Below are 27204 nucleotides of genomic sequence, written 5' to 3'. Positions count from 1 at the left end.
TTTTCCATTTATAGTGCAGAAAGCAATCTAGGAGAAATCCCCTATTAAGACATTATATTGAATACGGGAAAAGGCAATGGCAATACTTTTTATTGAAAATCGCTTATTTTTTACTATTCAAATGAATTAAAATGCACAAGAGTCATCAAATATTTAATTCTTTAAAAACTATTGCAGACTGATTTTCTCATGGAAGACTAAAAGTAATTAATGTCACAGATATTACTATATGGGATTTCTACTGGAGTATTCAGTACCCCAGTGTGTTTAGTTGAGACAAGTCATTATGAAAGGTTAATAGGCAAGGAGAATTTATCAGTACAAACCAAGGATGGATGAAAGTCTCTGAAATGCAGACAGATCAATGTTTTCAAAGACTTCTGCTATCTTATTTCATTTAGATTTAACTGCAACTAGAAGTTTAATCATTTATGCGGCATTTTTTGAAAATAAAGAATTTATAAAAAATACTAGCTACCTGCCCAATAATTAAGACATAAAAATAGATAAAAGTTGACGGGGTTTGCATACCCACTTGTAAAATTTGTCTCCTGGACATTGCCTTGTGAGTTATGTTCTATTGAACTTTTCTACCAGATGCCTAAATCAAATCTCCAGCGTTTCACCTTCTCATGCAAACAAAATTGGTGCAATAAATATAATTGTGACTTTAAATAGAGCTTTTTAGTGGTTAAGAATTGTCACGAATCTCAGAATATCCGGCCCATGTGTGTGTTTTGGAATTGTAATTAGTTTATGTAATACGCTTTCAAGAAATAGAAGCAGACTCTCAGTAAGAGAAAAGGAACAGAGAATTAGTTCAGTATCAACAGATGAGTTTGAAGACTAGGTGTCAGGGTGCTGCCTGGGAATATTAAGCAGAGAAAGTCTTTCACCCACTTGTGACATGGAAGCCCTTGGAGTCCCTTTGTTCCTGCAAATAGGCTGAGGTCATAGTACCAGTGACATCATACAGTCTTACGTGACAGTCTTGAGTGACAGCTTTAAGAGGCAGTCTTCAGAGGCAGTCTTGAGTGACAGTCTTACAAGGCACTCTTGAGTGACAGCCTTGAGAGGAAGTCTTGAGTAACAGCCTTGAGAGGCAGTCTTGAGTGAGAGTCTTGCAAGGCAGTCTTGAGTGACAGCCATGAGAGACAGTCTTGAGTGACAGTCTTTAGAGACAGTCTTGAGAGGAAGTATGGAGTAACAGTTTTGAGAGGCACTCTTGAGTGACAGCCTTGAGGGAAGTCTTGAGTGACAGTCTTGAGTGGCAGTCTTCAGAAAGAGTCTTGAGTGACAGTCTTGAGAGACAACCTTAAGAGGCAGTCTTGAGTAATAGTCTTGCAAGGCAGTCTTGAGTGACAGTCTTATGAGGCACTCGAGTGACAGCCTTGAGAGGCACTCTTGAGTGACATCCTTGAGAGGAAGTCTTGAGTGACAGTCTTGAGTGGCAGTCTTCAGAGAGAGTCTTGAGTGACAGTCTTGAGTAACAGCCTTGAGAGGCAGTCTTGAGTGAGAGTCTTGCAAGGCAGTTTTGAGTGACAGCCATGAGAGACAGTCTTGAGTGACAGTCTTTAGAGACAGTCTTGAGAGGAAGTATGGAGTGACAGTTCTGAGAGGACCTCTTGAGTGACAGCCTTGAGGGAAGTCTTGAGTGACAGTCTTGAGTGGCAGTCTTCAGAAAGAGTCTTGAGTGACAATCTTGAGAGACAACCTTAAGAGGCAGTCTTGAGTAACAGTCTTGCAAGGCAGACTTGAGTGACAGCCTTGAGAGTCAGTCTTGAATGACAGTCTTGAGTAGAAGTCTTCAGAGACAGTCTTGAGTGACAGCCTTGAGAGGCAGTCTTGAGTTACAGTATTGTGAGGGAGTCTTGAGCGTCACACAGAGTATCTAGAGACCCTTGCAAGGCTGCTCCGACTATGTTTGGAGCCAGAGCAATGGCGAGGCAGATCCCTCAAGCACGTTAGGCAGTGGTCTGGAATAATAAAACTACACCCCAAATGAGTCAAAATTCCAAATTTTTATCACCAGCTTTAAGATTACTATGTCAGAATGCCTAACTGCCATGAGCTGATGGTGGTGGTGTGAGAATCTTTCCCTTAGCTGAAAATCTCATCAGGGATTTTTATGTTCTCAGACATTTGAATTTTTTAAAAATTTTATTGAATCACCATGTGGAGGGTTACATAGTTCTCAGGATTATGTCAGTTATACAATACTCAAACACCCTTCCCTTCACCAGTGCCCCTATTCCATCACCAACCACCCCAGTAAACCTCCCACCCCCTCCCGCCCCCCCCAGTCCCCGCCCTTGTAAGTGATAAGTTTCACTTCGTTTACGCTTTATCTTGGTTGCATTCTATGTTTCAACACATAACCCGCTATTGTTGCTGGGGTTTCCCCCCAAAAAGAAAAAGACAGTCCTACTGTCAAGGAAGCATTTGGTAGTTCTCCATTGCTGAGTAAGTAGAGATATTAAGTCCCGCTGTTTGTTACATAACTTTTCTATTTTTTTCCCCCCTTGTCCCGCGCCACCAAGTTCACGCCTGTTTAGTAATCACCACGCTGCCTGACAAAGGGAAAAAGAAACTGAAAAAGATGGTTATTTCTCGTCATCAGCTGGCATGGGGCTCTGGCTTAGTTGATAGTCTGGTATAAAGTCTGCAAGCAGTTTCTGGAACCAAAAGTAGTGCGCTGATATCAGCCCCGGCTCAAGGTTCCACCAGCGTCCCGCTGTTCCATGTACATAATACTTTATTCCCTTGTATCCCATTCCCATGCCACCAGGTCCGTGTCAACTTAATGGACATCATACTATGGTTAACGCCACGCTGCGTTTCTTCCCGAGAAGGAAGGATATTTCTTCTTAGCCGGCATGGGGATATGGCTTAGTTCAGTCTATAGAGATGGCTACCACTTTGATTGTCTTCAATATTTCAACAAAAGACTTACTATTCTTGTTAGGATTTCCCACCAAAGTCCGACCCGTTGAAAAGGAACCATTTCATATTGCTGATCATTAGATGATATTAGGTCGCGCGGCCATGGCAGCGGTCGCGCGGTTTTGGGTTTCTGTATAAAGTCCAGCGGAAGTACAGCCAGAAATTACACGTCACTACAAACTTTTACCCTTTTTTGGTCTCCCCAAAGTCCAACCCATTACTAAGGAACCATTTCATATTGCTGATGATTAGATGATATTAGGTCATGCGACCACGTCAGCGGCCGCATGGTTTTAGGTTTCTGTATAAAGTCCAGGGAAAATTCTGCCTGAAATTCTATCGCTACAATCTTTTACCCTTTTATGGTGCTCATAAGATGGGAAAACCTAGAGAAATACCAGGCCCCCGCAGGGGCAGCCAAGCGGAAACACTCAGTTCACATACTGCAAGTTTTTCAGTGGGCTGCTGGTGTTCAAAGTAGCTCTTTTGGCCTCCTTGGTCATACTGGAGCGGCGGGCACAGCAACTGGGAAGCCCACGTGGCTGCACTGTCCTTAAGTGTCCGCGGTGGGCAGAGACCAGTACTTCCCCCGCCCTTCGATCTCCCGCAAGCCGCGCCGCGCATTTGGGTCCCTGTATCCATCTTGTGCTCAGAGGAGTGGGGTGGAGGCTGTGCTGTGCCCAAGAGGGGTTGAGAGAGAGAGAGATAGAGAGAGAGAGAGAGAGAGAGAGAGAGAGAGAGAGAGAGAGATTAAAAGAAAGAGGAGCGCCGGGCCCCCGCAGGGGCGGCCTGGCGGAAACGCTCAGTTCACATACTGCAAGTTGTTCAGTGGGCTGCTGGTGTCCAAAGCAGCTCCCTTGTCCTCCTCGGTCATACTGGAGCGGCGGGCGCAGCGACTCCAGACATTTGAATTTTTAGACTTAAAAAAAAAAAGTAACTAGTTCAACAACCTTTGGAGTGATTTATCAATAAAATAATGATAATAATGACCACATTACTTGTAAGTGAGACTATACCTTAAAAACCCAAATTTTTCTTTGAAAAATACACCTTCCCAATGAGCAAAATTATTCACATGTAATATATCAGATAAATGCTTAATATCTAAGATACATAAAGCAATCAACAACAACAACAACAACGACAACAAAACACGGATTGAGAGATAGTGCGAGGCTTAAGGCACTTTCTGTGTCTGCAGCCCACCCCAGTGATATCCCTCCTCTACGGTTCTGCAGGCACAGGCCAGCATCACTCCTGAGCACAGAGCCAGCAATAGCCCCTGTCACTGTCACTGTCACTGTCATCCCGTTGCTCATTGATTTGTTCGAGTGGGCACCAGTAACGTCTCTCATTGAGAGACTTACTGTTACTGTTTTTGGCATATCCAATACGCACTGGTAGCTTGCCAGGCTATGCCATGCGGGCTCGATACTCTCGGTAGCTTGCCGGGCTCTCCAAGAGGGGCGGAGGAATCGAACTCTGGTCAGCTGCATGAAAGGCAAACGCCCAACCGCTGTGCTATCGCTCCAGCCCTAATAGCCCCTGTAGGAAGGGTTTTCAAAAAAGTCAAACAAGGGCCCGCATGATAGTACAAGGAACAGGATGCTTGCCATCTGTGTGGCCAACCTAGGTTTGATACCTGGCACCATTCTCTGGGCATAGAACCAGGAGTAAAACATAAGCACTGATGGTATGGGAAAAACATTAAGACTATATTTTTTAATATAATCCAGTGAATATATTTCTTAGAATCTATTATGAATACCAACAAAGCATTAATTCAAAAAGATATATGCACACAGATTTTTATTGCAGTAAGAAATACATTAGGTAATATATCTAAGCAACCCCAATTTTTAACAGCAAATTAATGGAAAAATATATGCATATATATATACTAGCTATATATATATACCATCTATAAAAAGATGCAATTTTGAAATTTTGTTATAGAACTAAAGGGTGTCATGTTAAGCAAAATAAGTCGGAGGGGGGAGGGAAAATACAGGATGACGTCACTCATCTGTAGCATATAGAGAAATGAAAGAGCAGGAAGCAATGACAGACGCTGACCTTGGACAGTCAAGTAGAGGGAGAGGAAGCGAGTGACAAGCTGGACTCGGACAATCAGGATATTAATGGGGGCCTGGGTCACTTCGGTGGTGCTGAGGTATGGTAACTCTATTCATTCAAAGCATAAATACTATTCAGATATGTTGTATAAAATATAATAATAAAAATACAATGATGTAAATCATTTAAAGACTAATAGGTTAGGTCTTCCTACCACAGATTTGTATGATATTGGAAAGTTGTTTTAGACTTAAGGCCTGGTCGTTAAATTACACATTTTAGTAGGTTTTTTTTTTTAGATATGAAGCATATTACAAAAACATTTTGTGGCATATGTAGTTGATGTCATAGTTGTATTCCTAAGTTAATAAAAATAGTTCACAGGAATTCAACTGTTTGGTGACATATGTTTTCGTGATTCTTTAATCAGGTCTTACTTTAATTGGTTGTGGAGCAATGTTGCACTTAAGGCTTGTTTTTTCAATTCAGAGGCTAAGCAAGTGACTCTAAAATTAATAATAATCCAATTCGGCCAATTATGATGAATTAAAGAGACAATGAATTATAATAAGTGTGTTCTCATTGTAAGTATGCTTACTTTAATGATTACATATAGTTAATACACGCACATTGCAGTTTTACAAAATTCTCTAAGGACCTGGAAAAAGGATAAGGAAATGCATCCATAAGCCGATCTCACTAAAATGTAATTAGCATGGGATAAAGCCGGCATCAGAGAAAAGATGTTTTTGAAATCCAACATAAGCTGCTGCTCTCCTAATTTTCTGCATACCCACATCTATTATACACAGAAACATAACCATGTGTGTTTCAGTATTTTATATTTTATTGTAATATTTTCTATGTAGCACAAATTCAAATAGACATTATTCGAATACATTTTCAAGGATTTGAAGTGCCATGCATGTATATTTTTATATCCTAAATCATTTTGGAAGTTTTCAATGTTGACGAGTCTTGCATTTCTTCATCTACAAAATGGATTTACTAATTCCTACCTCTCAGAATTCTCATGAAGATTTCAACTGACATTTACAAAGAGGTGTTAACAACAGAAATTATCATGATAAATATTTAACACCTGAAAATATTATTTTTATTTAACATTTTAAAATAATTTCATGTAGCTAATGTTCTATCAAATGGGAATCACTTTAATCCATCTCCTGTTGCACTGTACTGTTGTTCATCGATTTGTTCTAGCGGACACCAATAACGTCTCCATGTGTTGTTACTGTTTTTCACATATCGAATATACCACGCGGAGCTTGCCGGGCTCTGTAGGTAGCTCTCCAAGAGGGACAAAAGAATCAAACCCAGGTCGGTCACGTGCAAGGCAAATGCCCTACCACTGTGCTATCGTTACAGTCCATCACTTTAATTTTTAAACAAAAGTCTTTTTCTATTTTGACGGGAAAATTAGCTTACATAATTATAACTAGATGACGCTAATGGCGTTTCTGTGCTCTTATAAAGTTCTGCATCTTACACTGGATATGCCAAAAACAGTAACAATTAATCTCTCAAGGAGAAACGTTACTGGTGCCCGCTCGAACAAATCAATGAGCAACGGGATGACAGTGACATATTATGCATTATTAAACAATATAGAATTTTTGTTTCATTGCATTAGCAAAGATAATGGAAAATTATGGCCTGAAAAATGGAAGAAAATTCACACGGCACCTAAATCTGAATGTTAGCTGAATTGTTTAACAACTTCTATTTTTTTGTGACTTGTGGGCTACACCCATCCCTGCTCGGGGCTTACTTCTGACTTTGTGCTTGGGTATCGGTGCTGAGGAGACTGTTCCTGAGGCTGGGATCAGTCACGGGGCAGCCGTAGGCTAGGAACACGCCTGACCGACCGCACAACCCCTCGTCCCCAGCAATTTCTATTTCAGAATTTACCTTCTTTTCCTTTTTTCCCTTTACGATTTACACAATTAGCTTGAGGTGTCCTATGGGTGTTGACTATTATTTCTGATTCTTGCTCACTGTCAAATATGCTGCTTTAGGAGAACTTTAGAGGCAATTAACTTCCAAGCCTGTGAGCAGACTAACCAATTTTAGAAGTTCTTTGCCATTTCTCTCATAATATTGCTCTTCCCCCCAGAAACACATTAAATTTATATTTATAGGTGTGTATGTAATTATATATTTATGTATATTTTTGTGTGCATACTAAAATTGTATATATATGTGTGTTTCTGAATATATGGATCTATACATATGATATATACACTTATATACACATATATATACATCCATATATACAGAAATACACACATATATATGCAATTTTAGTATATATACATGATATATGTGTATGTGTGTATTAGGGCTGGAGAGACAGTGCAATGGGTAAGGAATGTGTTTTGCATGGGGTTGAGCCAAGTTTGATTTCTGACACCACATAAATTGCCCCAAGGCCCACCAAGAGTGATCCCTGAGCACATAAGCAGATGTAATTTTTGATTACTGCTGGGTGAGGTTCAAAAATTCTATAAATAGATTTAGTGTGTGTGTTTCTGCGGCTAAGAGCTGCAGATGGCCAAGATTCCAGTTGCCTTCCTCCACGCGTCAGAGGCTCCTTCTCTTCAACTCTAGGCCAGGCAAGGTCCTGGAATGCAGCAGCAGCAAAATGCACAGGCACGAGAGAAAGAATATTCTCAGAGACAAGAGGCTCATAATCTCAAATTACAGAATAGGGGCCGAAGCAATAGTACAGCGGGTAGAGTGTTTTTTTACCTTGTAAGCAGCTGACCTGGGTTCAATCCCCAGCATCCCATATGTTACCCCAAGCACCCCCTGGAGTAATTCCTGAGTGTAGAGCCAGAAGTAAACCCTGAGCATCACTGGGTGTGACCCAAAATGCAAAAAAGAAAAAAATGTAAGGTTTCAAAATATACAAGGAAACAGTCTACAGTAAGAGAAAATTATCACACAGCAAACACTAGTGTTACACCTTAAAATCTAATAGAGATGAATGCAAAAATATACTTTTCTTGGTTGTAGGGTAGAATATAAACCTGTGACTCCAAAATATGACATTTGTATTTATATCTATCAATGTATTTAAATTTCATTTTCCCTTTATGCCTTATATAAATGCTATGGCTTACAGATATTCAATACCCCGACACAAAGCCCACCACAACATGCTATGTCTAACAGAGGTGTAGTTTCAGGGAGGGAAGTTTGGGAAAGATCAATCCCTTGTGAAGGAGAATCTTTCTGCTGGAGTATCTCTCCCACATGGGTGTTGGATAACATTGGGTTGTCCTTGCTCCTCCCCAGGAGCCCCTCCCGCAACAGTGCCCCTGAGGCACACCCAATTCTATCAAGCAGCAAAAATCCTCTACTGCCTTTCTCTTTCCTTTATGTCATTTGCATGGCTTATTTATATTTAGCAATGTCCTTTTTGTATAGACACAGGAAGACAATAGATGCTATGCTTTGTAACATGGGAGTTCACTGAGTCCAAATTATTTATTCCTGGGCATTCATATTTTCTTGGCTTAACCCTCTGTTACCCTTAGTTTCTAGCAGTCCAAGAGCAGGGTACCGATGAGGGTCTGGATGGACTCAGGGTAAGCTGTGAGCTACTCTGCTATCGAAATGGTCCAGGCCAAGAGCCATAATACTAAACTGTAAGTTAAGAGCAGGGTCATGGCACATGGGGAAGACAATCTCCTCAGCTCTGCTCACTGTGAAAAAGCAGGTGCAAGCCAGCGTAGTTGCCCTGACTCTGTTTACTCTGCCGACCCCATATGCTCCCATGGCTCCATCACCCTCTATTCGCCCCATCCACCTCCTTTTTCCTAGGCTGAGCTGTTGCAGATGGAGTTTGAAGTCCCCTTGTGGGTGAATTCCTCAGTCCTGTATGCTGAGGTCTCTCTCATGTATGCTAGGTGATACACATTATTACTAAGCTTCATTTTGGATTTCTTTTCTATTACTCTGCTCCTTGTTAGATTATTCGCTTGTCGTCTTTAAAATACGCAAGGGATAAAGCATGAATTCCTTGAAACCCCAACTCTGAATACATGGTCAATAATATGGATCCCACTCATGTTTGACAAGTGACCTATAAAACTGCTCTTTATGATCTTTGGATAGAAAATATTGTATTGTGTGAGAATTATTGGTGAGATCTATGTAGCTGTGGATTAAGAGCTTCATGCATAATTCCCATCTTTCTTACATGGTTATCACTGATTTACCAAGTAAAATATAGCTGCATTGTATGACTTCTAAATATGAATGAAGATATTTTAAGCTATTTTCATATCCAAAAGCCAATTGATTCTTAAGTTCATAAGACCTCATTTTGGCTGTTGAAATATACGTTTAGGTAGTATGCATCCCAACAACATTCATAGTGCCATTATATTTATTCTTGAAAACTTCCCCAGTTTTAGGGATTAGAGAGATAATTCAAAGGCTATGTTTGACCCCGGGTCAATTCCCCGCACCACATGATCCCCTGAGAACTTCTGGAAACAACTCCCAAACTCCTCACCAGAAGTAACCCCTGAATATCCCTGAGGTGGTTTCGAGTATTAAGTAGAGCACTAAAAGCAACTTTCCTAGATTTGAATTGTGTTTCATGCCACTATTTCTGTAATGGAAATGTATTCTTCCATTCAATTGGAAAGTCCAGAACTATAGTGCAAACTTTAGCCAGTGAAATACTTGACCAGTCACATCAACTCCTGAGTGTCATTTGTTAATAGCTCTTTCAAACTTTGTATTCAGTGAAATTGCAATCATGAGAATATTTATACTTCAGAAAATATAAAAAGAAAAATTTGTGCTTATCACTAAGACCAATACACCACTGACTTTAGGGATGACTATGTGTCTATCTTACATTGTATATCTTTACTACAATGTCTGCTTTATTTTCTTTTATTTGTTTAGATGTTCTGAAGGTTCACTGTTATCCCAAACTCTTTCCTGATGAGGAACTTTGAAAGCTCTTCCAGCCTAAATTCTTCTCCCACTCATAGTTAGCTCCTTCTGCTAGATTTTCTGAGAACATGGGGGTGTTTGGGATCTTCCTATCGACCACACCACCATCTTCATCATAAACTTCTGTGACCATGTTCCTTTGATTCCTGTCTCAAGTTGTCTTTTGTTGATCCTTGTCTTTGCCACCAAATTCCCTCCAAGCTTGCTCACAAGTCTCTAAAGTAATATTGAGAGAGAGGAATGAAAAAACTACAGCCGAAGAAGATATCCATAAATCATTGCTTGCTAGCTGCTCCTTCATGATAAAAACTTTCACCTCTATAAACCATATTCTGAGAATCTCTCATATAGAAAGATAGGATGAAGAAGTGAAAAGCCATTACAGGTTCTCTCCCTAGTAATGTAACTCAGATACTCAGAGCAATCACTGTCTCAGCATGCTGGTTTATATTTGGATTGAGCATCTTTTGGGGGGAGACTATGACCAGCCCATCCTCTTTCATATTTTTCCCTAAAAAACTACCTGGTCTAACTCTAACTGAGAAAGACCTTTAACTTCCAAAATATTTCGTTTTGAGGTTTTATTCAAAGTTAAAAGTAGTTACACATTGACCAGTTCTACTATACACGATACCAGGTAGACACCAGGTAATGTTTTGTCACCTCTACACAATTTTCTGGTTTCTGGTTCATGATCTCTAGCAAATATTTGGTGTTAACTCTGTACTTTCTGAGGGTCCATATCTGTGGTGTGAATAAAAACATGTTTGTATTGTTCACTTTTTAATGAGAATCTTTATTCTTTCAAGAAAGTAAACTTGTGGTTTTATTTTTCAAGTCTGATTCTTGTTCTTCAGGCAAGGGCGTATTACCATTTCTGCTCCAATTGACTCTATTGCTTCCTTGGGTAACTAATTTATTTAGCAGTCTAAATAAACTTGGAGGGAAATAAACCTTTAAATGGTTTTATATTTCTCCAATGGCTTCTTTTCGACTTGTTCTCCAGAATGTTAATTGCTGATCCCTAGAGCTCTTTTGGTTCTATGCCAACTTAATGATGGTCTGTGATAGAATATCTATTCTCTTAAAAAAATACAAACTTGTGTCCTATTCAAATTAAATGCCTTCTTTCTCCTCCTTGCTGGTTCGGCTGTGCTCCTGATCTTAGGACTTAAGAGTTCTGAAAGGGCTTTTCCACCCATTCCATCCCGCTCGCCGTCAGGGGTACAGGTGCATGTGGGTGGCTACAAGAATGCTCAGAGCCCCTCTTTTCTCAAGGGCTTAAGAGTAAGAGTCAATCCTGTTTGGCTGCCCGTGATTAGAGCTGTCTCTTCATTGTCCTTGACCTCCACCTGCCACTGATTGTCCGTCAATGTCTTCTCCACGGTGTACACTGCGCTCTGTCTCTCTCGAGTGAGACTGCAGGGTGTCGAGGCTTCACGATGGCCTAAGAGTGAAAATCCAAGTGCAGTTCCATCCCACTCCTTCGTCATCCTTGTCCCCTGGCAGGTGATCCTCCCGAAGTGGCTCATCAGTGCGACGGCTTAATCAGGCCATCTTCGGCAGTTTCTTTCAACTCACGGAGAAATGATACCACTTGACTGTGCAGATAAGCGAGGAAGCAGGACAGCTCAATGCAAATCCTTCTCTCTGTCCTCCTATCTCTCTTGGACTATCTCTGCAGCCTTTCAAAAGAGGCAGCTAATCGATGCTGGTGGGGGAGTAGACATCCAACTGTGAAGTAGAATATTAGACTTTCAGTCTTTAAATAACCTTTAATCCCTTCAAATGATTTTTCAAATGTTACAGAGCCTCACTTATCACAAGGTTTTGTCTAGGAAGCAAGGCTCCTTTGTGGAACCCAACTAGACAACACTGTTTCAGCACAGCTCCGCACGGATAAGGGTGAGCGGAAGATGGTGGCACTGGACTGGGAAGTCAGTAGGACATTCAATGACAACATCCCTGCAATTCTGCTCACCCTGATGATTAGGGGACCTTGAAGGTATCAGATAATGTGCTAAATAGATAGAAAATAGCTATAAAATACTAAATAAATGGCAAATGTATAACCAGTTATTTCAAGACCACAGAGAGCAAAATGCTTTGTTACAATTGTGAATTTACAATTCCTACTTATATTTATTGTTTCTACATATAGCAGTTGTTATATTCTGTCTTCACTACCTTTTTGGAAATTTTCGTGAATGGTGTAAAAATGGGTCTTCTATATATCTGTTCTAGTGCTTATACTATCAGTTCTGTTCTATTTCTGATCTAGAAGCTTCCAATTTTAACCTTGTTCTTTTTCTGCCCCATATGTTTTAAATAATTATGCACCCCTTTGTTTCAATATGTTATCTTTTCTTTGTACCATTTTTGTAATTGTTATTAGTGTTTAATGAAAACATACCATCTGCTTAGAATTGTGAAGGTATTTAGTCTATACAAAATATGGGGGAGGGGTAAAATAAGAAACTCTAAATACAAGGAGCTCATATTAATTCATCACAGATATGGTGTACCTACTAGATCTTAATTTCATTTTTTTATCACTTGATCTTAACTTCATTTTTTAATTAATCATTTGTCTTTGGGGGTCTGAGTGCTAGTTCCGCAGGTGAGCACTTGCCTTGCGTATGACTGATATGGGTTTGATCCCAGTCACCCTATATGGTACCCTGAGAATGACCAGGTGTGATTTCTGAGTGCAGAGCCAGAAGAACCCCTGAGCATCACCAGATGTTATCCAAAAACAAAAACTAGAATTTATCTTGGATATCCTTCCTTACCAATACAGATCATTTTAAATATAAACCAATATAATATTCAATTATGTCTTATAGTACATTTAATTGACTATATATTTACAGGCAGCAAGGTAGAGGTGGTTTTACTGATTAGATCATTCTTATTATGTCAGTATAATAGTTCAAAAAGATGTCTAATATATAATAGTCCTTGTTAGTTAACACTACATATACATCTATGCATATATTGTCTATGTAACAACAAACAGAATCATCATGATTGCAGTGCTAGAGAAAAAGCTCAGAACCTTACAGATGCAAGACAAGAGCTCTGCCAGCAACCTTCATCCTAGATCCCTCATTACTGTTTAAGTAGCCATTAGAATAACCACAGATATGAATTATAAAAAGTCAACAAAATGAAATTGGGGATTGAGAAATAGTACATCAGGTAGAGCACTTGCCTTGCACGCAGTTGACCCAGGTTCAATCCCTGACCCGAGATGGTGTCCTGAGCCCATCAGGACAAAGTCCAGAGCACAGTCATGTGTGGTCCAAAATTACTGACCAAAATAATAATAATAATAATAATAATAATAATAAGAAGAAGAAGAAGAAGAAGAAGAAGGAGAAGGAGGAGGAGGAGAAGAGGAAGAAGAAAAAGAAGAAGAGGAAGAGGAAGAAGAGGAAGAGGAGGAAGAAGAGGAAGAGGAGGAGGAGGAAGAAGAAGAAGAAGAAGAAGAAGAAGAAGAAGAAGAAGAAGAAGAAGAAGAAGAAGAAGAAGAAGAAAGAGAAACGATTCAAAACCTATTTCTTGAATAAAATCGATATCCCCAGCTAAATCAAACCCTAAATAATTGAATAGTAATTGCAAGATGATTTATATCATGGTTATATTTCTTTACCTCAAATTGATTTTTAAAGTTATATAGTTACTTTAAATTATCACTTTGGCCACAGAATAAAAATGTCTTTTTAGGGGCTAGATGTCGCAGGGGTTAAGGCACAGTCTTAATGCAACCAAGCTGTTAGGAATCTGGTACTACGTAGGATTTTCTTAGCACCACCGGGCATGACTCCTCACGGCAAAGCCAACAGTACCCCTGGGAGTGTTCACTCTCAAAATTATACTTTCCTAATTCATTATAAATATAAAACATAAAAATATACATATAAAACATCTTTATAGACTGAGGAAATAGAAATATTTTGTTTTAAAACAATTGTTGGGCACTTATTGTAAAGTGGAGAAAAATTATGATGAAATTTTATATTTTACATTTGGGGGGATAGTAAATCCATCAGCTTTCAAGGATCACTCCTGGAAGGGATCAGAGGTCCATATGGAGGGCCGGGGATGAAACTCCAACTGGATTGCATCGAAAAAAGTGCCCTACCCTCTAGACCATTTCTGTAGCCCGTGGCTCTCTGTATTTTAAATGCCACCATTTGATGGAGCAATTTTCCTTTATGTTTGTGATCATTTAGCCCAGTTTTAAATATGGTTCATCCCTACATTGCTGTTGGATAGAGAACCTATAATTAATTAAAGATTTGCATGTTCGTGTGCACCTGTTATTCACTTTTAATATTAAAATGAATGTTATCATTTTAATATTTTGCAAATAATGTCAGATAAAATATATGTATATATCAAGGCCAGAGAGATAATAGAGTGATGATGCACTTTTCTGTTGGGTGCATAAGTCAGATCCTATAGCCATCAGTCCACATGGTACCCTAATCCCTACTGGATTGATCCCTATATTAGGAACAAGAGTAACTCTGAGCACTGTCAGGCAGATGTGACCCAAATACCAAGTGTGTATATTTACACAATGTGTGTGCGCATGCGTGTGTGTGTGTGTGTGTGTGTGTGTGTGTGTGGAGAGAGAGAATCCAAGGAAAAATCACACATGAGCATGAAACAACTATTTGGGGAACATGTCTAGCATGCAAAGGGATCACTCCTCATTCTGTGCTCAAGAATTACTTTAGCATGGCCCAGGGGACTATGGGGGAACCCAGGACTCAAACCCAGGTCTGGTGTAATCCAGGCACATTTCCTACCTCTTGTACCATCACTCCAGAGCCCGTAAAACTGCTTTATAATGTGATTGCTGGGTAGACATTGAAAGAAATTATCAAAATATATAATGAATTCAAGCAAAATCTTAAGTTTTGTAGCTCTGAAAACTCTTGCTAATTTTATAACATGAAGGTTAGATGGAAAAGTAAAGTTAATTTATTAGTCCTCTAAAGCTTCACTTAGTTGTAATTTCAATTGAAATTTATCTTTGAATAATATCTGGCAGAAAGATAGTATGAACAAGGAAAGATTAAGAAATAAATGAGGTGGGTACAAGAAGTTGAAAACTCCATTAATAAAATTTAAAAGTATTTCTCTGTTATAACTTAAATATACTTATAAGAAATTTTACGAGAAGATATTACTTCTGGTGTTTTTCACCATAATCTACAATTCAGCTAATAAACTTCAACATTACAATATTTTTTACTTAATTAGAGCTCAGTTATTGCATTTATCTTGTTTTCATAACAAAAGCACATTTTCTAAAATATATTAAGTTTATTAGCTTCTGTGTCTTTTGATAAGTTTGTTATATAAGTATTGACGTTACATTGAAATTACTTAAAATTCATTGATGAACCCTAAGTTTTTGAGTAACAGATAATTTCTTTTACATATTTTAGTAATAATTGACTCTTTTTTGTCTTCTACACAGCTATCATATTTGAGATCATTATACATTTTATATACTTATTTTTCACAAAACAATAATTTTTACTTAAGAAAGGGACTTAATTTTGGCACCAACAATTTGTACTAAATAATAAAATAATTCCAAAATTTATTTTGCAGTAGTTATGGAGTCACTCGATAGAAATTGTCAGCCTTCCACCTACAGCAAGGGTCGTTGTTCTGCGGTTGAAACCTCTGTAGAAATTCATATTTTCCTTGTGCCTCTTTATCACAAGATGATATTTAGATTCAGTCTTGACATTTTTGACAACCAGCTCTGGTCTCTTATCCCTTCCATCCTCTAAAACTTGTTGGATTACAAAGGTTATTTTCCCACCCAACCCACCTTTTCTCTAATAACTTCAAGTAACTATTTCCTGAGATTAGGGAGGGGGCAGAAGGGCGGGGAGGGGACATGTCGCACACACGTGAGGTGGCATCTGAGCTCAGAGCCTCAGGACCTTCCACGGCTCCATCTCGCTCCCAAGCCTGAGTTGCCATTGCTTTTTAATAAAGTGAAATATATGTGTATTTTCATTGCAATACTTAGTGATCTGGACAGAGATTCTTAAACCTTCTCGATTACCTATTTACGCTCAAAAAATTTTTGCATATGCCAGAGTCATAGCACTGTGGGTGGGTAGGGCATTTGTCTTGCCTGCCACTAATCCGGGTTCAATGCTGTACGCTATACGGTGCTCTGGGACCCTGAAGTACAGAGCCAGGAACAAACCATGAGCACAGCTGAGTCTTGCTCCAAGACAAAAACAAAAATAAAGAAAAGATTTTATAAGTAATATAGATACAAAAATCTAAGTTTTTTTTAGAATAAATCACAATTTTTTCAAAATAAATTTTGTCGCCCTTCTCTTCAGTTATGTGACTCCATATAAATTTTGGCCAAGAGTTTCATAGACTATGGTTCAGGATGAGAAATCCCTAGGAAAAACATGACTTAATTTGTATAGAAAATATAAATCATTAAGGTATATTTTAATTTCATGAATAAATTATGTTTTAGCATATAGATTCTCTAAATATATAAGTTAATGGCTCACCCTGAGTTAAATTTTAATTAAGTAAAATTTAGTTAAGTTTTACAAATATAGTTATCTGCAACAGAAATGTTTAGTCTTTTCAAATCAGTAATGAAACAGTATTATATTACTAATATTAGAAGTGAAATTTGTACAACTTATTGTTTCAAACACTTCTTCAAAAATAATGGAGATACCAAGATCGATAAAATATGTTTTTAGTCTTACTGTGCACCAAGTACAGAAAATGAAGTGCAGATAAACACACACGATTTAATCCTCTTTTTGTTTTTCCTTTTACAAGAATAGATTGCTGGGTTTACTCTCTTTTTATCTTGCATATAAAGAATTACAATAATATGATTCCTTTATAGTGATATCATTTCTTTCAATTTGTCTAAATGGTTTACTTTAAATATCACAGAGACTTGGTTTCTTAGTTTTAAACAAAGAGAAACTTGGAAACATATATGTGGGCATACACACATATTACATAAAATTTAAAAGGTGTCTCACGTCATTAAACCAGACAATATGCTTGTCATAGGTAAACAGAGCAACTGTCTTTAAGGCTTATTTGATAGTAGCTAGTCCTTACCTTCCTTGAAATTAGGAATTAATGTTTGGGACGTTAGACCACATTGGGACTACATAGTTTCAAGGGTCAAAGCTGACTAACATATGTCACAATTCTTTTTTTTTGGTCATTGTTCAGACACCGGACAAACCCATAAGCAGGATGAGCTGCTGTTTAACAATGGGATTTTATATCTCAGTGTCTGGTTAGTATTTTGCTAGTGAAGAAATATGTAGACATCTCAGTGTATTTCCATAATATTACACTTATATATTGCTATTTGTTAGGGAAATAGACATTTGTTTTATGTTTATACTTGTTAGGGAAATAAACATCTGGTTTATATTTAAATCTGCATTTATTATAAGGTAGAAGTGTTCCAATATATTATACATGTAAATATTTGTGAAATTTAATTTTCTTCATCCCAATGATGAAAATAAATGACAGTAAGACGATAAAACATTATGTATCATATCATTTTTATGATTAAACATATTTTTAAATTAAGTATATCATTTAAAAATTATGAATAGGACTCATAATAAGACATTGAACTATTGTGAAAATTTGTGTCATTTAACTCCCAGTCAAAAATATGAAACTGGATTAAACATTTTGATTATTGGTTATAATGCTTCAAATTTGTATGTAGATCAATGTGGTAAAATAACGTTAAGCCAAAGCCACAAAAACCTGATATTTTTTCTGAAAGACTAAAATGAAATTCATGTCCCATCTTTCTATAAAATAAGGTCATAATAGAAAATTAACAAAAAAGTAATGAATTCACAAAACTCTTACATATAACAGTCTTCATCTAAAACCCTCCACTTAACCTAATTCTGTTTGTCTTACAAAGTGGTCATAATACATTTTGAAAAAAAGAGGTAAAATTACAAACTCAATAAATCAAAATTTTTTATTATTTGGAAAGAAAAGAATGAATATTAGTAAAATGACATAAATTGTTTTGGATAGTCAACCCTACTATATATTTTGTTAACCAATAAATAACGTCTCACACGATTTCACAATATCATTTTACTTTAAATAATTCTGAAATTAAAATCATTCCTCCATTTCCTTGTGACTAATGACTTTTCATTGGATTTTTTTTGGAAATGTAAGTAAATAAATACTTCTTCCTGATACATCTGTTCATATAACTAGAGCCACTAAATTCAACAATAAAATAAAGTTTCAGACTCTTAGAGTCTGTATACGACTTCCCTCTATATTTCCACACTTTGAAGTTTATTACTAAGTCCGGTGATAAATTTTTATGTCTTTGAAGAGACCAACACTAAAATCCAAGTGTGAGCATTATTTCTTTTGTCATTATTTGATAAATAAAATGATAAAAGACAAAGGATAATAGACTTGCTCGGTTTACAACTTACATCAGTAAATTAAGAAGATATGTTTCCCAAGTTACATTTAAAATTATTTTTTATCTCGAGCCAGGGGGGTAATATAGCAGGCAAATTGGGTGCTTGGGCTGACCGGGGGTTAATCCCCAGCTTCCAAATGGTTCCCTGAGTTTGCCGGGACAATCCCTGAGGACAAAGCCAGGAGCAGGCCCTGAGCACGGCAGAGAGTGGCCCCCAAACCCAAAGAAAGCGAAGATTGTTTTATTAGTCTCAGGGCTTTTAAACTTGGATATTTTTGGAATAAATAAAAGTTCAATCTTTAGAGTATATGTTCTTTGATAATCTTTCAAGAAGAGAGCATCAATAGAACATGTGTGTTACTTAGATTCATGAAACTTGTGTATTATTAACTGTGCTATATTTTAAAAACTGATCTCCTTAGTATTGGATGATTATTTTATATCCTTTGTCATATTCTGAATAGAAAAATATTTTTGATTATTCACTTTATCACTTGACATTTATTAGGCTTTAAATCTTAACAATTGAATGTATCTAATTTTAGTGGTGACAAATTGTTTTTCATTTCAAAAAAATTCTCCTGAGTAAAAATGAAACATACTTTTAATATGCTGGACGCAAAAGCTTTGCGGATTTGATGGTTTAATATTATTCTTTAACTTTATGCCAGTGGGATGCACCTTTTGCACAATAATATATTTGATATAGTTATAGCAATCAAACTGTTTCACTAAACTAATAGATACAATGAAAGTGTATTTCTATCTGGAGATTTCTAAAATTGGAAATAGACTCAAACTTAATCCTTAGATCTCTCCCACACAGAGAAACAAAGACTATTTCTACAAAGGTAAATTGAAGAAATGAAATAATTACATGAATGACTCAGAATAAAGAAATTTCCCTGTCATTTTGCAAGAGGAGCTTCAAATTTAACTTGATATTCTGATATTTATATCAAATTATACTAATATCTACTAAACTAAAATGACATGAGTTAATATTTAAACATTCCTAATTAAAAACATATAGCAAAGAAAACTAAAGTTATTTATAATTCACAATGCGTACTAAATGGCAGCTCTGTATCTTAGGGTAGCTATGTAATCTTTTAAATTATGAAAGGCTATTTATAGTGGCATAAAACAGTGAATTTTTAAAATTATACTAAAATTTCAACAATAGATTCTCATATTTTCAGATGTAATTAAAAATTAGTAATTTGTGTACTGGTACTATCACTGTATCACTGTCATCCCATTGTTCATGGATTTACTTGAGCAGCAGGACCAGTAACGTCTCTATTACACTCAGCCCTGAGATTTTAGCAGCCTCTCCTTACTCCATAATCTTTCCCAATGATTGGACGCTCTTACAGGGTCAGGGGAATGAGACCCATTGTTACTGCTTTTGGCGTATTGAATATGCCAAGGGTAGCTTGCCTGGCTCTACCATGTGGGCGGGATACTCTTGGTAGCTTGCTGGGCTCTCCGAGAGGTATGTATATATCTGTTACTGTATTTTTGATATGAATATGCCACGAGAAACTTGCCAGGCTCTTCCAAGTGGGCAATAGACTCTCGGTAGCTTGTCAGGTTCTCTCAGAGGGAGAACTAGGCTATTAAATGTTGTGCAGCCGCATTGCAGTATTATACTGGTACTAAGTATAAATAATATTATTTATTCTCTATAGAACCTGCATAGAAATAATTATACATCCTTTACTGCATGATTGCCATTTATTGATGAATCCCCTCAATTTTTCTGACTTAATTTATCCAGGAAGTAATATTTTAGCACCTACAGAATATTCACGGTGACAAAATCATACATCACAAATTTCGTTCTAAACTCTCGACTCCAACAAACATTGCCGTGCATGGCAACCAAGTGTAAATCAAGAGCCCATATATCTTGTTCAGCATCACTCTCATCTTCTCCTGATGCTTTGGCATTTGTTTTCATCAACACCAATCGCCTTTTCTTTCTGCATCATCCCAGCAAAACATTGAGTGCCTTTATTATCCATGTGTCTGCCATAAACTTGGGCTCTCTCACTGCTTCTAAGGGCATTCTCTGCTTCTCCTAACCTATCAGCTCACTTTGCACATCTCAGATTGATCCTCTTTTAGACACTGCTTCCTCCCGAAGACCATTATTATTAACCACCAAATGGCTTTCTCGGGAACCATGAGCACCCACACTGTCCTGCACTGTAATTGTGTTTTACTGCGAGGTTGGAGACAATTCCCTCAGTGCTTTCTCCGTTGCTATATGACAAGCAACATGTCTAGTATGTTCAACATAGAAATTCCCAGCACTTGGCCTGAAGCTCTACAAAGTAAGTCCTTGTTGCGCAGATGAATTTTGAATCTTACAAAAAAGTTGAGGCTGCAGGAAAGCACTTCAAAATTACAAGTGAAACCTGTATTGTAGTAAGAACTACTGATCTCATGGCTCCAGAGCTACAGGGACCTCAGGTTGGTCCCAGGCCCGGGGGCAGAACTAGAGCCTCACAGTCTCATAGGAGCCACCTTGCCACTAAGGAGAGGATCTCAGAGGGCCTGTGCAGCCCCCATGGCCCTCCAAAAGAAAGATTAAATGTAAAGTGACCATAGTGCTTATCTAGTTTCTTGTCTAGGTACAAACCTAGAAGCACTGAGGAATTCATTAAATAATGAAATTAAGTACTATGGATTTATTTTCATTTTTTAAAAAACTGTACATATAAAGAAATATATATATGTATGTATGTACGTGTGTGTATATATATATATATATATATATATATATATACATATATTGATAGACAGCAGGTAGGGTGTTTGCCTTGTATGCAGCCGACCCAGGTTTGATTCCTCGGTCCCTCCCGGGGAACCCGGCAAGCTACCTGAAGTATTCTGCCCGCACGGCAGAGCCTGGCAAACTACCTGTGGTGTATTTGATATGCCAAAAACAGTAACAAGTCTCACAATAGAGATGTTACTGGTGCCTGTTCGAGCAAATCGATAAGCAACAAGATGACAGTGAGGTGACATATAAAGAAATGAGATGATTTTCCATAAATCTATGTATGCTCTATGTATATTTCTATCCCTATGTGTGTATGGAGATGTGTGGATGATTTAGTTCTATAATTTGACATACTTTCCCAATGGGCTGTATATTACATCAACAAACTACATACACCCTCCCTAAGTCACTGTGCAAATATTCAGAAATGTTACATTGGTATCTATCCTTTCATTACTTAGTAGGAAAAATCTTAGCTTTGTGCCATAACACATTTCTTCTTGGTAGTACTACTATACTGCTGTATTTAGGGGGTGTGATCTCCCCAAGAGGAACTGGCACTGCCTTGAATGGGATGTTATGCCATCATTAACATTAATAAGCCCAGGACGGATCTAATCGAACTTGTAGACCTCTTAGATTTTGCTCTGTGACAATCGAGTTTCGAAATCTCAGAATCCCTTTCCAACTACTAATGTGAACGCAAAGCACGACCCAGCCCTTTCAGCAAGAGCGCCCGTGCGCCCGTGCACTGCTTCTTGAGTTGCAAAGTTGCTGAGTCATTCCTCCCCCCTCCCCCCAGCACTTGCGTTCCCACATTGACCTATCCTTGTGCCTGGGTCAGGGAGTCAAAAACTAAGTAGTGGAGCAGACAAGTTAATAAAGCCAGACCCCAGGGATCACGCCAGATAATCCTGATGAAAGCTATTTTGAAAACATACCCCACAGTCTCCAGGGTCTACAGCTCGATCACAGGGAGCGAGCCAGTTTATTCTTAGTCCAGACTGAGTCAATTAACCTGTCAGCATCTTGTTTTCTTTATTGGTCAAAAGCAAATGCTGCCCAGAGAGGGAGGATTCAGTCTCCTGTGTGCTCCAGGCCTCGAAGAGAGCTTCACTGGACTCATGAATATCCATGCAGTGTGGACACCAAGGGCCCGCGACGAGGTGCATTGTTTTAGGAATACAGAAGAGGCCAATTTGTATTTCTGGTCATGTGCATAGCAAGCATAGCAAGGCTTTTTTCACTTTGCCACACCGACTATGTGGGTTGGCAATGATTCCCCCCACATTATGTGTATTCCATAAATCATGTTCAGATATAATATTGAAGGGAACAAGTCAAAAATGAAAGTTTTTCAAGCAGGAATATTGACTCTTGCGCTTAAATTTCAATTAAAGTGAGGTCCATATATTGCAAAAGGAATTTAAAGTGATTATAGGTAAACTGGATTGGAAATGATAGTGTGGTGTCAGTTCACAGTGTGGGTGTGAGATGCGTTCAGTGGCTGAGAACCACCTTCCTGGCTTTCTCAACAAAGGAACCAAGAGATGGGTGACCATGCACTGATGCCAAAAATGGCCCATTTAATGAGTAACTAACTGTTAGCATGCTTCTAGAACATCTGAAGGGTTATATGTATGGGACTGAACTTACTCAAAAAGATGCTCTATCTCCCAGGAACTTCTATATTTCGTTTTTCTTTCCTTTTATTTGTACACATTAAACAATTAAGTTTACTTCTTAATAGTACTTACAGTTATTTAGATAAACACGAAACTTAGATAAAAACTAAAACTTAGTTCTCTGGGCTCTGAGGCTTTTACAGTATATCCCAGACTGAGTCCATAGGCCAGTTAACTTTCCCTTTCCCTTGGACCCTGTCCCTTAAGTCATAGCATCTTGCATGAAGACCATGCTTTTATGAATTATAGACTGTCTGATTTCAATGCTGGGGTAGCTTTGCCTTTCACCCCGACTCCATCCCAGTCCCACCACGGAACCTCCCTTTGTGGAGTTCTAGAAACTATGGCAACTGATGTTTGAGTCAAGTAATTATGACAGATGCCCAGGAGCAGACATATTTCAAAGTCAGTCAACTCCCCAATATTAGGAGCCTAGCATTAATGGTTTTTCTGTGTTTAAGCAAAGAACATTGCTCTATAGTAAAATATGAAAAAGGCTATAGAGGAAATAAAAAAAGCAGCAATTCACTATAAATAGAAAGTGCAGAGTTTCTAGAAGTTTTGACATAAGTAACCAAGACTGACTTGGGGAATGTGACAATGAGAGGTTACAGCACAAAGATAAAGTCGGGGGATTAGGGGTGCTTGCAAGAGCACTGTAACCTGCTCTGTGGGAAAGAAAAAAGAGCAGTGATGAAGTGTGATGAAGCCTAAGGCGCTTAGGTTAATTAATATACAATAGCGTGGGACCAGAGACAGGGAAAAGCAGGTGTTTGCTTTACATGTTGCCAGCTGAGGTTCAATTCCTGGTACTATTTTATGGTTCCCTGAGCACCACCAGGAGTGATGGCTGAGCACAGAGATAGGAGTAAGCGCTGGAACCATAGAGTGTGGCCCAAAAAAATGACAATATTTTTGTCTAAAAAATTAAGACAGTGGGGGCCGGAGCGATAGCACAGTGGGGAGGGTGTTTGCCTTGCACGTGGCCGACCCGGGTTCAATCCCCGGCATCCCATATGGTCCCCAAAGCACCGCCAGGAGTAATTCCTGAGTGCAAAGCCAGGAGTAACCCCTGAGCATCGCTGGGTGTGACCCAAAAAGCAAAAAAAAAAAATTAAGACAGTGACACAGATGACATTTCTGCACTGAACTATGAGTTGCTAACCACTCATTAGGTAAACACACTGTGAGCTGGGGCTGGAGCAATAGCACAGCGGGTAGGGCGTTTGCTTTACACGCGGCCAACCCAGGTTCAATTCCGAGCATCCCATATGTTCCCCTGAGCACCACCAGGGGTAATTCCTGAGTACAGAGCCAGGAGTAATCCCTGTGCATCACCAGGTGTGGCCCAAAATGGAAAAAAAGAAAAAAAAAAAGAAAAAGTACTGTGAACTTCTAGACTCTAAAAGAATTTAAAGCTACTATTTATAGAGATAGATATTGTTTTAAGTGGGTCACATTTCACACTTTTTTGAGAAGTTATATGAAAATTTACAACCTAAAATTATTTTTCTTTAAATTTAAACTGTCTAGCTTTGAAAATGATTGTTTGCACAATTTTAAGCATTATTTATAATTAACATACTTTTCAAATGTCTGTGCCCAAAAGTCTACTGTAGTGATAGGAAAACATTCAAAGACACTTGGAGAACCATCTATAGGAACACTCTGACTTTTGGCTCAAATAGGGGCCCTGGGAACCAAAATGATTTGCGTTCTTACAAATGAGTCTGCAGCATTGTGAGGGACCAGCCATCCACTGTACAACTGTGCTCAATAGCACCAGGAGAAATAGGCACTTTTCATTCATTTCACTTCCAGTTACCAAGTCTGCCGTATGAGTAAGAGAAGGAGAGAGATAACTTGAGGAAGAAGGGAGACATTAAAGAATTGATAAGAAGCGCATTACGCATAGGCCCCAGACCCTTGCTATGATGACCGTAAGTGGCGCTATGTGCTCTGGCCCCAAGGCGCACTCCTTTCTAATTGCTCTCTACTGTTCTTTCATCACAGGCTCCATTCTTTATAGTGGGAGCTTTTCTCTTCTTCCTCAGTATTGGATTTCCAGCACCAAGCATCTTGTTTGAACATAGCAGTGATTGCTGAGAGAATAAATAACTAAATAAATAAAATATCAAGCCTATGCTGCCTCATCTGAAATTGCGGCTGGAGAGGCAGGTCTCTGAGAAATGCTTCCTAACTAGCCTTGCCAACTCCTGAAATACAAACCTGTGCAGCATGCAGGCAGCCTGCACAGGGAAGCCGCTGTGTGTCACTTATGTAGGACCATTTATTTGTAATTCACACATACGCATATGTACACGTTATATGGTGTGATGAAAAATTCAGCTCCACTTGATATTTTGGTCCAGAGAATCTGCCAGGGAAGCCGAGAGAATTGCATTCACGTGCACATCACAGAAGCACAACATTAACATCAAATATTTTGATCAGTGACTGAAATGTACAAATGTTTACCTGATTAATATTATTTCTTCAGACACCGTGCACAAATATGTGTTCATATTTCATCTTTCTCTTTTCACAATTGGATGAATACTTTATTATGCATTAATTCATACATTATAGATCCTGCTATCGCTTTTTAATAAAAATTTGTATGTGATGTATAATAAGAATTTACTCTACCCTATGGTTGATGTGTTATTTGTTTTCTGGTATAAATTTCTAAAGGTTATTTAACTCAGTTGATGAGGGATATCTTTATTCTGAAGTCTTATACATGATATAAAATTTAGGTATAATTTTTCCTTTTTGTTGCATAGTTTTCCTTAATACTTTTCTATGAGTATTAAAATGTAATTATTTAACTTGCAATATGATTCAATTGTGTTAAAATATTTATAAAGAAATTTAAGTTTAAAATAGTCCACATTTTAGCATTTTATAATATATGTATATACATAATTAAAATTGATCCCTTTTACTGTATCGTTACAGTATCTAAATGTCCTCACAAAATAGATCTTCAACTGATTTTTTTCTATAAGGTTACATTTTAATTCCACTTTGTTAAATCATGTAACTGAAACTTAAGGAAAGAAGATGTGTTTACTATAAATAATAATGGATCATGTTGTAGACGATGAATAAAAAAATTAGTGAAGAGATACCGTACATGATGGAAAGGATATTTTGTAAAACTCCACAATTACTAGCAATGACACACATCTATTTAATATACTCAGGGTATAATTTTTCCCACTAACAATTCCTGTAAGAGCAACAGTGTAATCATCAGGATGAATATTGCCAAACACACAAAACAATTCAAGGACCCGGGCTGCTAAATTCCCCTGCTCTGCTTTACATCTCTGCTTGCCCACCAGCCTTCCGCTGGGGTTCTCACAAACATTGCTCCCGGACTTCAGGAGAGCGTGCATTCTCATCGCTCCTCCTCTCACTTTTCACTGCCCCCTCTCCATTGCTTGTGGAGTCAGCAGTGCCCCCCAGGTAACAGTGGATTCTTCTGAGCCGGTTGTGGCTGAATCTCCTGCTTCTCTTCCTTCTCTCAAGGTTCCTCCACCTCTTCCTGCCAAACGCATCTCTCCCCATCCGTCTCTTAGTGGGCCTCTTGCATGTCCATTTCTTCCTTTCACTTTTCCCTTTAGGCACCCCCCCCCACACCCCCTCCCTTAAAAGACCAAGTCGCCCTTGGCTTCAATCTGCAATCTTCAAGCCTCTCTGCTCAGAAGCCCCCATTCCTGAAGGTCTGGGACCCCAGCCCGGATGCCCTTGCTGCTGCCTGACGCCAGGGGCTGACCTTGCACGGACAAAGCCGGCATCCTGGGTGCCCAGCAGGACGAACCCTGGCTCTGTGAGCTGGAAGGCTTTTCTCCAGGATGGCAGCCTCCTGGGCACCATTCCTGAAACCTCCTGCCTCTCCCTCTCGGTTCCGCTCTGTTTCCTTGGCCCCTCCGGCCCCTCGGGAGCTGTGGCCTGTCCTGGTTCTCTCAGTATAGTTGTCCGGTGGGGGAGTCATCCAAAATTATTCCGTTTCTTCCTCCCCCTACGCTTGTGTCCTTGCATCTATTCGTGACCAGTATCCAGACCACAGTCTACACGACTCTTCGTAAAACCATTCTATTAACAGGCATTTTTTTGTTCACTTTTCTCTTCTTGTCTATAAATCTATTTAAGAAAAACTTAAGTGTGTGGGGGGTAGG

Source organism: Sorex araneus, chromosome 7 (genome assembly GCF_027595985.1).
Source record: "Sorex araneus isolate mSorAra2 chromosome 7, mSorAra2.pri, whole genome shotgun sequence".
Lineage (NCBI taxonomy): Eukaryota > Metazoa > Chordata > Mammalia > Eulipotyphla > Soricidae > Sorex > Sorex araneus.
This window is presented reverse-complemented; position numbering follows the sequence as displayed.